Raw genomic sequence first — 15641 nt, 5'->3', positions numbered from 1 at the left:
GTCAGTATTCTTTGGTATATTTTTCTGACAAGTCTATGAACTAGGATGGATATAAAAATTATAGGAAAAATGTATTGATTAAAAAAATACTTGATAAAAGTGTATTCTTTTGTTAGTTTCTGCCAGCCAACCCCCCTGCAAAGTGATTACACCTAACAGCTAGTTTGTATTTTATTTGTAAGGGGGGGAAAACACAAAAGAGTCATTAAAAATCTTACTACACAATGTAATTATTGAAATCTGTGAAAACAAATTTAATAGTAATGATATGTTTCTTATAAAGAAAAGTTATGGAGAAAAGCTTTTGTTTGTGCATCACAGATGTATTCAACCTCCAGTACTTGAGTCAGCAGTGTCAAGAGAACAGAAGAAAGTAGAAGAAATACAGTCTTTCTTTTTAATTTGTCCTGGTATTTGCAATATTTCAATTTTTTAAAAGTCAGTAGTATTTTTATGGATCTGCAAAGTGAAATGAGGAAAACCTTATGAATTACAATGTTTATTGATGTAGCTTAGAATAATAACAGCAAAGCTGTTGGCTATACAGTTTTGAAATTGTACATTTGAGCTTGTGTTCCCATAGCCAAAATGGCAAATAGTAGAATCAGTCAATAATTTTATTCTCTTTTGTTTTCTTGAGGGTATTTTGCATACTAGCTCCATTACTTTAATGTAATGTAATTTGCTGTGGTTCAAATGATTAATTACTATTACTGCAAGTTCTGGTAGATCAAGCTAATGAACATTCAGCACAATTTCCTGGCTCTTCTGATCCCAGCTCAGCACCCTCATCCCCACATATAACACACTTCCAGTAAAAAAAAAGCACAAAGAACAGAACCCTAGGACTGGCTATGTATGTTAACTATTACATTAAAATTTCGCCGAAGCCTTGTAAGTAACACATGCTCAAAAACATTTAAATATACTTAAAGCAACTTGCGATTCTCAAATATTTATACACATATATTTTCCATAATAAATCTTTACTGTGGCTATGACGAGATATTCTTCTATCTACCTGTTCATGTACATTGTATATTATGTAGTAAAGGACAGATCAACAGCTTGACTAAAATGTAATCCTAAATGAAGAAAATGTTTAAAGATCATTAATATCATTTTAAAAGGTATTTGAGTCTTCTCTTTTGGCCTCTGTTTAGCTGTGCTAGGCCTGTGAATGACAGCTTCCCTGCTTGAAGCACACAGAAAGCACAGCCTTCCTCATTCACTGTCAGTACTATGGCCTTTTCACACGTTCCCTCCACAGCAGTGTTTGTCCCCAAACACTGGAACCCAGCACAATGGCATTCCTACTTCAACACCCCCACCAACAGCACCACTACATATGAAGAATGCTAATGAGGTGGACATCCCCCATCTCTGAAAGTGTTAACTATATCCCATACTATCAGATAGAATGTTATTTCTATTGTTATGTATTACATCTCACTTAAAAGCAATTCCATTTTGGTGATGCTTTTTTTTCTAAAAATATTTTTAATAGAAAATACAGTAGCCTGACAAAAAGATTAAAAATGCCTTACATGCATTCACCCAATTGCATACATCATGTATATAATTAACAGATTTTAACCTCCTGATATATTTGGGGTTCTCAGAAATTCCAACAGACACCAACACAGCATGTTTAAAATAGCAAGGCAAAAGGCTATAACATCTGAAATATTAATAGCAGAATAATCCTAACAGTACTGCTGCTTAAATTTTACTTTTTGTGTTAGAAAACTGTATTTTACAGTCCTAGAATTCTTGGCATTAAAATGTCAATATAAGCTTTTTCAAGATTTTGGTGACGATTATAGCTCATTATACAAATATGTAATTGAAATTAGAAAGAGTTTAAAGGAAAAAATAGAAGGCTTTTGCAGTATACTGTTTATACATATTTTCTTCCTTTCTCCTTTAAATAAAGTGCAAACCACTTCCCAAAGTTCAAGTACCCTCTCAGTTTTACCTGTTTTACTTCACCTGTATTATTCTCAAGGAATACAATTTGAAGAATAATGATTATCCTCTTTAAAAGGATAAAAAGACTACAGCAAAGAGATGGTAGTCTCTCAGTTTTCTTCCTCTAGGGCAAGAAGCAACAGAGTGATTATAAAGACAACACTGTGCAACCAGTGCACACTGTGGACCTGAAACTATGCATTTTTTTAATTCAATACATGCATTTTAAACTGAAGACCAGATGGATTTTATTATAGGTTATAATAGGTTATTATTATAGAATTACATGTATTAGCATATTATTAGTTATATGTGCTATTTGATTTCAATGGACAGACTATAATGTCTTAGCAGAGTAATACTGATTCAAAGAATTTCTTTTTTTTTTTTCTTCCATTCCCTATTTACTTAAATGAAAAGACAAAGTAAATACAAATAATTCAAATGTCAAAATAACACTGAGATAAATAGAAATCAAGAAAATATATTTAATGTTTTCAAGTAATGGCTAGATGTTATATTGGTATGAATACTGTATGCAGTCATCATAGCATTATGTTGTCAGGCCTTAGCACAACAGGACAAAGTGATAGTATTTTGATTGAATGTCCTGGTTCTTTATTAACATGCATCCTAATCTTACATCTATATCTTATCACAATATGTCTTTACAAAACCATCTTGGTTTAGTTGTTTAGAAAAAAAGGTCAACGTGAACAAAATGCAGTAAGATTATAGTAAGTATTGTTATACCTACAGTATAACATAACATGCAGTTATTATAACGATTTCATTTATGTTCGGTACTAACACACTTCAGTTGGGAAACGGTTGGAAAAATTAACAGAGAGACACTACAAGCTGAATTATATGTCATATCTTATCTTTGAAGTAATATAATTCAAAACAACACAAGCTTTCAGCACATTAACTGCACAAAACCCTTAACATCCTTGTGCTGTAAAATTTTCATTTAAGCACTTAAACCACTTTGAAATGTTTATTAAAATGTTTTAATCATAACTTTTTTGTAGACAATTAACTGTCATAGCTGTACTGACATTTATCCTCATAAACTGGACTCTTAAAAGTTAAAAATGTCCAATGTGGTTATACTGAACATACGTCTATATGCAAAGCTTTCATTATAAAGAATCATTTGTCTTCAGAAGAGATTTCAAATCTACTAAAATTATTATATTTTTCTTGTCATTTACAATTTCCGACTGAACACTGCTGGATAATCACCAGAGGACTGATTAACATAAGTTAATTTACTGAAAATGTCTTTATATGTTCTTTACAGAGAAGAGCAAAATGTAGTCAATAAATTACTTGCATATGAATTTTTATTTAGAAACTCCATTGTCTGTTTTGTTCTACTAATTACCATTATACTTGCTAAATACTTGTATGCATTTTACATATTTTTTTCTAAAAGAGTAAATATTGTACGTGAAGGCACTGGAAAGTAACAGATTTCATTTCTGTAGGTTTTGTGACAGGCAGCATTGTCTTAAAAGTGAAGTATTATCCACAAAAATTCGAAAGATATTTCTCACTTTTTAATATATCACTGTACTGGAAACAAGCTTTCCTTTTTCTCTTTTCTGCTTGTTTGTCTCTCTCACACGCTCTCGTGTTGTTTTTTGTTTTGTTTGATTTCTTCTTGCTGACCACTATTAGCTCTAGACAGGAACGGCCTCTTCCAAAGTCAATTCTCATTCCTCTTTATGGATCTGACAGCAGGAGGTGCTGTATAAACAGTGTGACTGACACTTTGCTTGCACCTCTCCTCCCCCTTCCTACATACGCTGGGAGCTTATCTATCTGATGCAGTCTTCTTAACTCTGGGGCCTGAGACCATTCTTAAATGGGAGGTTCCGAGCTGGTTAATTTCTATGTAATATTTTTCCTGGAAAATCTGTATGCCTACTATTTTTATAAAGTACTCCACTAATCCTTAAAGATATATACATTCTTACACATATAAATGAACTTAAGTAACTATGCTGAACAAGATTGGTGTTTTCTTACTTAGATTTCCTAAACTAAAACATCCAATTAATAAAAAATAAATCATCTGATTGCTCCCAAACTATCAAACAATATGTTCAGTACCTGTTTTCTACTATTTTTTCAAAGTAAAATGCATGTCTGGTATATTTACATAATGGCACATGTATAGTAATTAAAATATTGAGGTTTTAAATCATTATACATTTATTTAGTTTTTCATAATGCAACACCAGTTATACTTGTGTTTTATTTATTTATTTTAAAAATGTTTCAACTAAATAATTATTTAAATTAGTTTTATGGGAAGATCTATGAGAGCATTAAAAACTGCATGTGCAGAACAAGCAATGAAAAATGAGTGCTTTAGAGAATTTCCACATAAGGAACATCACAGCTAGGCACAGTATGCAGCAAGAAAAGATGAGACATATGACATCCCACACCAAAAGAGAGACACAATTAACTCCTTTATTGTTCGCGTTGCAATTATAGGAGAATAATTTCATCCTCCTAACAGGCACTGCAGCTTATGCAATACATGTCACACTTCTTTATGACACAGTGCGAGGCATTGGTTTTATACAATTAGTACATTCGAAAATGAAAACAAAAAAGCAGACTTTTAAAGAGTGGGACAACTCACCTGTTTGCAACAGTTTGCAGACTTTAATCGCTGGTGCCGGGCCAATAGAACTCCTTGGATATAAATCTTTGCTCCTGAGAGGCTGAAACCTTCTCTCTTAAAGACCCAAACAGGTCCACACAAAGGTGTGACGGAATTTTGCAGGCATCTGTCAAGATGAGGAGCTATGCAAAGAAAAGAAGAAAAAGGAAAAAAAAGAAAATGCATTCTTTTGACTCAACTGAAATATGCAGCCTCTAACACAGCCTCAGCATCAGAACTAACTCTTAATATCTATTATTTATATCTGACCTGGGTTAAGTCTTGGAAAAGCAACTCCTGCATTTCTAGTGGCCACCATGAAGGACGTATTTATATTGAGACACCCCCCATGAAAGACTCATAAGCTTCGTGAGCACACCTGAATAGTTCTGAAGTGTGCCTAACTAGCTGCACGGAGTGTCATGGTGTGCACTGATTGCCTTATCTTCTCATTTATCACAGATGAGTTGGAACCAACCTTGCTGAAATCTACTTGCATTGTCCTGATAAAATTGCAAGATCCATGTTGTTTCTGTATACAGTTTCCTGTTGAGGAGCTGACATATACCTACCATGTTATAAACGGTAACATTCTTAAAATATAATCAACACTCATAAGCCATTTTATTATACCCTTCTCATTTCCACTACTCAAAAAACAACTTGTAACAAAGAAAAATGTGCAGTGTAGCTGTTTAGTAATGAGGAAGGTCAAATGAAAACATAGAGAAAATTGATTCATGGCAATGGTCTCAACAAGATCTTTTTCTGGCTGTTCTTGGATTTCACGTCACTGTAAAGGTTGGAAGCATCGTCTCAAAGAGACCTGATGTCAATATATGTGACAAATAAGAAATGATTATTTTGCCTTCAGGCAATACTGAGATGCACGTGCTTAGCAGATATTTTTGTGTGATGCATACATGGGCCTTTCTTATATGACAAAATAAAATAGCATTAAGTACCATTTCAGGCTTTTACCTGGCAATGGGGAAGGGAAGAAAAACACCAAGATCTGTTTTTACTAGTAATGAACAAGAAAATACAAAAAAACCCCACAAACCCCTCCTGTATAAAGCACACTTGCTAACAATGCACATAAAACTATATACAAAATTTTCCCACCTATATCAATCTATTGATTCATATCATATAAAGATTCATATTTACCATATAGATATAAATGGTGGATTTCCTAGGTACATAAATACTATAGGTTTTGCCAGAGAAAGTCCCAGTGGATGAACTACACTTTACATATTTATTCTATTAAGAATAGGAGACAAACGTTCCATTTGGACACGGCAAATATTTAGCCTCAATAGCTGTTCACTCAGCTGTGAAAACTAACAGTCAGAACTAACACCTTAGTTAAGAAACTTGCATATGTGAGGTTTTTTATAACTGGAGACTTTTGGACAAATACAGAAGGAACATACCATACAGTTACATCCATTTTCAGAGATAAATAGGTAAACATGCAACAGACTATACATTGCCTCTGCTAAAGTCAGTGTATGTTATGAATGATTTAAGCACATGGTTAAGCAAAACCACATGTGGGTTTTTTTGTGAAAGGCCTTACTTTTTAAAAAATCATGTTAAAATCCAGGTCTTCTGACTTGCACAATTTCATGATATAATCTTATTTAACCATTAATTCTATGCATTCTCACATAAGCAGTCCTGAGAGCTTCCATATAGTATGCTTACTTTTCCAGCAGATATCCTTGCAGCTACTTCCATCCTGCATACTTACCAGGATGCATACTTATGCCTTTTCTGAATTAGTGGCAAAGCCATTAAAATTTAGTTACTTAAAACCCAATGTTTATTAAAAACTTAAACCCCAGAGTTCCAATGTTGCTGTGATATTTACAAGACTGTACAATCTCAGTTCAGCAAAATACACAAATACAAGAACAAATAAAAGCACTGAGAAAGTTCTGGTTCAATCTAAACAATTACCTACATGGTTAACAAAACCCATTCGAGTAATCTCTTCAATGAAAACCTATCACATGATTCTTCCAAAGTAATTCAGGATTGTCTCTAAGTCACACATGTACTTTCTTTGTTACAGAAGCAGAAAATGGTATGCAGAAGCTTGTGTAAATGACAAATGGGAAGAAAGAGAAGCAATGTAAGAAGACATAGAAAGATACAAACATGGGTTCAGTGCTCTGCAGAGACTTAAAAGAAAATGAGCTGCAACCCTCTCCATACTTAAATTTATGATAACAATCCCATTTATCTAAAGGGAGACCAGACTTCAAAAAATAAGGCTGAGGGGTATTCACTGAACAAGGTTAATATGCATATTAACCTACTCTTACTGATGATCCTAAAAAGTAATCCTGCAAAACTTTTTTCAAAATCTGCCATCAAAGTAAACACTCCAAACCAGAAGTCATACTACATAGCTTTTAAACCCCAGTTTGTCAGGATATGGCCATGCAACTGAACATAAGCAAAACTTATTTCAAGGTGACAATCAGTGAATTAATACTTTTCCAGACTATTCTAATAATGCACTTACTCCTTAACACTGGAGTCAGACATAAAATTAAGATTAGGTAAAGTAATGAATGAGGTCTGATCAGGAACACCGGCAGGATTTACTTCAGGACTGAATTTACTTCAGAACTAAGCGAGCGGCATCAGAATTAAATCTCTTTCATGTTATGTGGTTATGAGGAGTGGTTACAGTCACACTTAGTTCAAAGAAAATAAAAGGATGAAAATCTGATCCCAGTGAAGTCTCTGGAAGTTTTACAAATAACTTAAGCAAGTAAGGTTTTTACTGAGCTAGTTATTGTAAGAAAATGATTACAAACAAAACGAAGATAAACCCAAGTAGTGCTGCTTTGCTGAGTGAGCAAGCAGACTGAAACACAGCTGTGAGAAAACGTGTGTATACTGGAAGTGGATGTTACATTTGAACACTAATTATAATACTACTGATTATTTTAGCACAAATAATTTTAACACCAGTACAATGTGGCCATGCTGATTCACCTCCCTGAAGGTAGTGAGGTGACCTCACCTTCAGGACCAGCGAGGGGACAGATCCAGGACCTGCTGGGGTAGCTCAGAAGTGAAAAGATTCAAAGTGTCACCTCTTTCAGACATGCTTAACACCCAAATTAGACACACTAGGTATCAGACCCAGATAATTTTGTATAAGTAATACTAATTTCCATAAACATCAACTGATTCTATCAATAACAGTATTTGCTTCATTCCACACTGAACCTTTTTGTTTTCAGATTTATAGTCTTAAACAGCTTGTGTTCTTTCTTTTTTCCCCCATTCTTTTGGCCTCCTTTTTAAAATGCCAGAAACCAATGTTATTTAAGTTATTAAGCATTCACCGAAGTACAAACCCATGTATCCCTAGAAAAGAAAAGGAATAAAGGCAGAACAGCAAGGCAGTAAAATCAAAAGAGTATACTTTTACTGAAATACTCCATAAGTGTATTGCTTTGGGCATACATTTGGTGATCCCAGAAGATATCCTTTGCACTTTCGATAAAAAATTCACGGTTACTCAAAAATGGTCCCTAGTTTAGGAATGGTGATGTTCTCATTTGGAACTGATGTAAGTATGCAAGAATAATTTTTACTGAACAGCTAGCTACTTCCAGACTTCTGTCCATTTTGGTGAGTTAACTAAAACAAAGAAGGTATTATCCTAAACTAATACCCTTTTGAAAACTAAGAGTACCAGTAATGACTCCATAAAATAACTCCCAGCTCCACTAGACTGCTTTGATAATACAGCTTGATACAGACCACAGTCTATAAAGCAAGGTGAAAGAATCTATAGGCAAAATTTCCCAAAAATCTACAAGTCCATCAAGTGCTGCATCATCCATTTAACATTATAGCTGTTCAACCATTACAAAAATTGAACTATGAAGCAGGACTGTCAAGGTCAATAACAGTGTGCTGACCACAGAAAGACTAACCCTTGGAAAGAAAGTGCATGACCTAACTGGTAAGGTTTAGGAACAACTCATGATGTACGTCTCTCAGGAGGTTAGAAATTTTTCTGTGAGAGGGAATTCCTGAAGGGAACTGATGACAAACGTCCTTGATCAGAAAATGAAATAAATTTTAAAGGAAGGAAACTTCCCTTCAAGGGAAGCTGAGCAAAGGAAAGTAGTCAGAAGTTACAGAAAATATTTTAAATTATAGACAAAATCCCTTTTCTTTATAATTCCTATGCAGAAATTAAACACTGCATTAGAAGCCATCTGCATTTTTTCTTATTTAATTGAATGATTTTTCTTACTGCAGCAGTCTTAGCTGCTAGATAAAAGAGAGTATCCAAGGATCTTTGCTTCTCAGCTAAGATGAACAGTATAAATATACCTTTATTGCTTCTATTCTCCCCCTCATTGATTTTTTGACTTCATATCACATGACAAACATTGAATTTCCTTGAAGAAAATAATTGTTTTACAGTGTAATTTTACACTCCCCTGAAGAACAGAGATGAGAATTTTTTCCTAAAACAAAACCCAGAGATTTTAAATTGATGGAGATAATGGCACGAAGCCACTGTGGCAAACAGGAGAGCAAAATCTGCTTTTCTTTGTCTTGCCTTTAAACTTGCTGAAAATGATAAGAGTGCAGTGTTGATCAAATGGAGTGACAGAAAGCGTGAAATCCAAAGCCCAGTAGGATATCCACAAAAAGTAAGCAGAACATTTGTAAAGGAATGGGAAAATCACCCACCAGCAATTTGCAATCATCACAAGAAGACTGCAAAAAAGTAAAAACAAATCCCCCCAAATCCAGTTTGTTAACTTTCTTCTTGCTTAAACTCATGACATTATTGGAGCATAAACATTAGTATTATGCTGAGTTCTTTTCTACGTCAATTTCTCTTACCAAATAACCTGCAAAACAGTAAAAGTATTTTTTTCTTAATAAATAACAGTATCAGAAAACCAGGAAAGAAATCATTGACATTTTTTCTTCTATGGGGAAAAAAAAAACTTTCCAATATGATAAAATACTGGAAATTCTTTCTACACTTCCTCAGGACGCTTTTCCTGAAGTACTTTCAATATACACTGTACACTGTATATGTATTACACAGAGGGCATGATACTGTCCTAGCATACATTGTACTTCACTGTTTCTTATTTTCAGTGAACACCACACAGCTCTTTGTCCAGGGCAACTGGCATGTTCTACCCAAAACTCTGTTTTATATATGGAAACTGAATGATGGAAAACATGCATTTTCCTGTGCTGTTTGAATTATGTCAGTGTGTTTTTACTCAAACAAAAACTAATCTAACAGCTGCTGTGTACTTTTGTTTACATGCTATATGTCAAATCGTATTGTCCCCAAGGTACTTATGAGAGATGCTTTAGCAGTCATTTTCTTAAATACTGATGCCTATCCGAATTTGGATTTTTCCACCATTGAACAGAATGACAAGCACACGATTGCTGTACTTAAAGCAATCTTTCACAGCTGCTTTGCTTTTTCAGTGATTCCATTAAATTGACGGCATATGCCTGTGGGGTCTACAATGTTACAATACTGCTGAACAAGATGTTGATTGTACAATACAAATTTGTACAACACAACTTGGCTTTATTGTGGGAACCGTTTCCTAGGACAACCTTCCACTTATTTTTAACCTGAAAAAAATTTAATTTAAAAACTTATCTACCTCTATGACCTTTACTGAACACCTGGTTATATTAATTGTTTAGAAGTGCAAAGTCTTAACACTTAGTGGTTAGTAGGCATGAAAACCTATGAAGTCTCCTCAGTTCCTAAAATGAGCATGAGTCATGTCTTTTCTTGAACTGAACGAAGTAGCTGTGCATTAAATATGCTGGCACATCTTCTGCTTGAGCAAGTGGACCGAAATGGTGTGAATTGTTAATGCCTTGCTGCTTTGGTTCACGGCTTGTGATTGATCATTTGTAACTATATCTACTCCTTGTTCCATGAAATCAAGTATGGAGTAATGGGTTCATCAGATTTTTGGGTTAAATTGAGAGTGAAGAGGTACTGTGTGTGGAAATAAGAGTTGCCATGTTCGGGGCTGGCCTTGTAACAGCATGGAATCTAAAGGCGATATTCAAAACCACTTCACTCATCATACGCTTACTGATTCTGAATAGGGTCCATTTGCAGGGGACATTTGGTAGTTTTCCAATACACTTTATGCCTCTTTCTCCACTTCTACCACCCTGCACATCTTTTTTTTTTTTTTTTTTTTTTTTTTTTTACTAGAATAGCTTATAACAGTTCAGCATAGAAAATTAATAGATTTAAATAACTTGCTATGTAAAAGTAAAAATAGCCTTGGACTGGAATGGCTGTTCTCCTACTAATTAATGACACTTCCTAAATATTAAGTCATTTGCATAACTCAAGCTATAAAGAACTCAGCAAAGTTCTACTCAGTATCCAGAATTATAATCCCATATTTTGTAGAAAACTATTTTTCCAGGCAGAAAGAAAGAATTACAATAGCCTTAATTTTACTCCTCAGTCCATTCATGTGCAGGAATTTTTTCCAGGCATACATATTTCCAGACAGTACAACACGGCTTGTGGCTTTGCAAACAGCAGTGTGTGGGACCACAGCAAACAAGCCAACAGCAACCAGAAGTGACAACTTGTGATGGCCTGCAGGAGAGTAATCACATTACAGTAGCTCCACAGAACAAGAAAAGTAATGTTTGTCAGGATCAAACTTGCTGCAATGCTCACAATGTTCTCTTTGTGCAACCAAAGCCTCACTATACTTACTGCACTACATCATCTCCTCTAGTTAAATGTCACCAATTCAAAATAAACCATACCAACTTGGTTTTGTTGTTTTAAAACAATTTATGCAAGTTATTTAATTACATATGAATGCTTAACTTGGAATGAAGGAATCATTCTAGTCACATGAAACCTACAACCAGGTTTTCCATCTGCTCTTGTGCTGAAGTTCAGAGACAAAATTAGAATCTGGACAAATTTAAGACTGCAAGATAAATACAGAGTAATAATTTACTGTTGCTCCTCATTTAGGAGTAAAGAATGAAATAGAAGGGAATTAAATGTAAGAAAAGTGGAAAGGAGTGTACTGCCTCTATACACCTGTGTATATTTGTGATCATTATAACCATATTAAAGCAAAAAGAGAGATACAGCAGTTTAGTTCCATTTCATCCAATCTAGGTCCCATAAGATTTTTAATCTCTCTTCATTGTTTGATATTTATCCTGATGAATGTCAGTATAGTGCAAGTCTACAGCAATCTAGTTGACACAGAAGTTTGGTTATTAAGAGTTTTTGGGAAGCTTCAATCCATGCAATATTGGAGAAATAGTTTCAGAACTAATTTTGAAAGTTCTCTATCCTTTTCCCTCTTTTCTCCTCCTGTCTTTGTGCTAGCACTAAAGAAACCTTGCTGAGGTCAAGTTTCTACATTTAAGTATTTAATCAGGGTGCTTTTTAACTAGTCAGACTCATGATGGCTTTGTTGGTTTATAATTGTTGCTGGAAAGCTTTCCGCACTCACACAAGGAGCTGTGCCACCATTTGGAAGATGTTTATCAAACCTGTGGAAGTCTTTTATAAAACTCAATAATTTTTGTGGGTATTTCCTTTTTTAAATTGTGACTAACTTGCAGATGCTCATCTCTATTCTCAAAACGTTCAGTGCTGAAGCAGTTAAACCTGTCCAGATGAAATTGCAGATGAAATGAAAGGCCAAGACCTTCTCAGCCACAGTATATTTAGAATTCTTCAAAATAGTTCATTCTGATGCATAACTGCAGCCCACCTGGTAAGTTCACAGGATCACAGAATGGTTGAGGTTGGAAGGGATGTCTAGAGTTTGTCTAGTCTAGCTTTCTGCTCAAAGAAGGGCCAAGGTAGAGCAGATTGATCAGGGTTTTATCCAGTGGTACTGTCACCTCTGGGAAAACTGTTCAGTGCTTAACCACCTTCATAGTAAACTTTTCTGTCTTACATTTAAGTGGAACTTCCTGCACTTCAATTTGTGCCCACTGCTTCTTAAATACTACTAAGAAGAATCAGAATCCATCTTTTTTACTCCCCCTGCCCCAGCCTATACTGGTGGACTGGATTATAGCTCTTCAGCCACAGGATTTAGCATTTCCCTTTGTTGAACTTTATATGATTCCTGTCTGCCTATTTATACATTCTTCCTCCAGCAGTTCTTCCAATGAGCAAAAGTTCTTTAAGACTTATTAGGAGAAGAAAAGGAATACATATTGCCTAATTCAATAACCACATAACTTATGCAGAAGGTAGAGAAAGGTCCTGCAGAATACAAGGGTTAACCTTCATAACTATGATCTCATAGATATGAGCTTTATTCAGGCAAAAGGCTCACACCTAATGGACTACAGTTGAAAAAATTACTACCTATGGATATATTCAGATTTCATAGCAAGCAACTCTAGATATTACTCTAAAAAACTATTACTTAAAAATCAAAGGTGCTGTTCTCCATTCAATGAGATGTACATACTGCCAAAGAGAAGAAGGAAAAATTGATCTCATGTCATTTTTTGCACTCTTCATTTACCAAGTAAAGATGCTTTACAATGGAACCTAATGCTCTTTACATGCTCTGATGGTTCCAACCCATGGTGTCAGCAGGTACACATTTGCCAGACCAATTCAAACATCTTTTTTCTTTTCCCTGCTCATACTATGCTTTCTACACTAAACAGAATAAGGTATGTAAAAGGGGCTACATTCTGTATGTCAGATAAATTCAATAGATTCAATTGTGCTCTCCAACAGAGTTTTAGAACTTCACACAGGTGAGTGGAACTGAGGACTGAGCAGTTAGTTTTGAGTATCAAATTTTCATGTAAATTGTATAACATTCTATTATTATATATAGTAAATGCAATAATACATTGTACATGCAACGTATCAGTAGACATTTACTATAATAATATTCCATATATATAGCTTATACCATATTATATTACATTCTATTATATTGCATCACATATATTACTATAAATTACTCTGAATAGACCAATTAATTAATCTATTGATGCCAATTTTTACTGGTCTGACAAATCAATGAATATACTTCCTTAAGAATATGCATAGACGTATAAAAGGAGAAAAATACTGTGGAGCACACACTACCTGATAGTAGGCATAGAGCTAATTTTTATATCTATATGGTACGGTAATGATACACACATCACAGAGATGTGCTTCTATATTCAGAATTATGATCCTAACTAGGTTAAGAATAAAAAAAAAAACTTCTCTAGCTATGGATTCAATGCCAGTTTCCTTTTCCTGGATCTGTCAGGATTCCATATATGAGGATAGAAATGTTAAGCTAAGTCTGAAGTTAAATGTTAGGATGAGGTGCAGAAAAGAAATATCTGGGTTGATTCTTAGACAGGTAAAGTAATTGGCATCAAAGACACTTTTGTCACAGTATAGGATTTCACAATGAAGGCAGGGCTGAGTGTTTCATCATGACTGAGTTATATTTAAATGAATTGAAGGAAATATTTTAGTAGTAACTTATGCTTATATACAAATGCTTCAAGTGTGGTTGCAGAGTCTGTGATTAAAGAAAATGAGGCACACAAAGGCTTAATCCATATCTTATTATCCAATGTGCCACTGAAGTCATCAGTCCCATAATTGAAAATGCCACCAAAGAGATAAATAGTTCCATCACATTGAGTAGGAAGGCTCTGAATATATCGCTGGGTTCTTTTTTCAACAGTGCTGACAGGGTGTTAGTCCAGTTTCTCCTCAGACAGTTTTGGGCAATATTTAGCTGAGGCTATCATGCTCTTCTTATTATAACTATTTTCATAAGCATTCTTTATATTTTCTTAATAATTAAGAATAGTTTTAATATATTTTTCATCTGAAAGTAGCTTTGAAATTTTTTAAAATAAATAAATATATAAAACAATAAATAACTTTTTAAATTTTACTTTGAAAAAGTAAACTTTGAAATAATGAGGAAATGCTCATAATGAAGAGAGCTTTCTCTCTTCCTGAAATGTGGCCAGGGGATGCTATCTGGCTTGCAGGGAGAGTCAAAAACCCCTGGAAACTGTACTCCTAGCTGGGATGAAATCTGATTTTCTTCTTTGAAAGTGGTTAGGACTAAAAGAGAAATAAGCAAACTACTTACATAAACATTTGCTGAGGCACAAATCAAAGAATTTCAGAGTCCTTTTAATGATTTACAAATGCTACATCTTCCTTGTACACTTCTCCCATGATAGGAAGACTACTTACAGATATAGGAACTTCTAAAGCTGGAAGCTCTTGAGCTCATTTATTGAAAACCTTGCACTAAAAATCCTTAGTCTGAATAATAAAGTGATATATTCAGAAATAAGGAAAAAATGTCATAGGGATATATACTTAAATGCCTAATTTATAGTACAAAGATATAGCTATTTGTTAGAAAACAAAGAAATATTTTTTAGCCTTCTTAAACAGAGTTGAAATGGTGTCTTGTTTAAAGACCATATACAAGGATAGAAAAGATAAACTATGTGTGTGTTTATCCCATTGAAGCTGTAAGAAAAAGCTCTGAGACGAAAGAAGTACCTACAGAGAAAAAGACATGCAATCACTGAGAAAAGGATAAAAAATTATGCAAATATTAAAATGCTAGTATTACATAAAACAATAGCTTTATTCATAAGCTTATTTATTATTTGCCATTTTTAGATCAACTTAAGGGCACAAACATAAAAAAAAAATATTTAAAAAGTAAGTCCAGATTCACTTTTCAGTTCTAAGACCACAATGTAGTAAACAGAAAGTCTGTCCTACAAATGTTACTTACCATTTATGATATGCCGATTTGTTCCCCACATATGTTGTATCAGTATCTCACTGGAGAAGTAAGATTCATCCTCAGTGTACAATCATCTGAAAACTTTAAAAAAAGAAAGATGTTACTGCAAATAATTAAGA

General features: G+C 34.2%; 1 long non-coding RNA gene across 3 annotated transcripts in view; it reads right to left on the bottom strand.

Annotated features, from left to right (window-relative positions):
- The window catches only part of LOC121095272, a 192353-nt gene that overhangs the window by 156729 nt on the left and 19983 nt on the right, over positions 1-15641 (bottom strand). For all 3 annotated transcript variants that reach the window (XR_005830042.1, XR_005830041.1, XR_005830043.1), the window contains exons 3-4: positions 15511-15603; positions 4634-4797 (exon numbers count right to left, since the gene is read on the bottom strand). This is a non-coding gene — a long non-coding RNA (uncharacterized LOC121095272). The remainder of the gene's footprint in view (positions 1-4633; positions 4798-15510; positions 15604-15641) is intronic.

The sequence above is a fragment of the Falco naumanni genome, chromosome 10, assembly GCF_017639655.2.
Source record: "Falco naumanni isolate bFalNau1 chromosome 10, bFalNau1.pat, whole genome shotgun sequence".
In the NCBI taxonomy this organism is placed as follows: domain Eukaryota; kingdom Metazoa; phylum Chordata; class Aves; order Falconiformes; family Falconidae; genus Falco; species Falco naumanni.
This window is presented reverse-complemented; position numbering and strand designations above follow the sequence as displayed.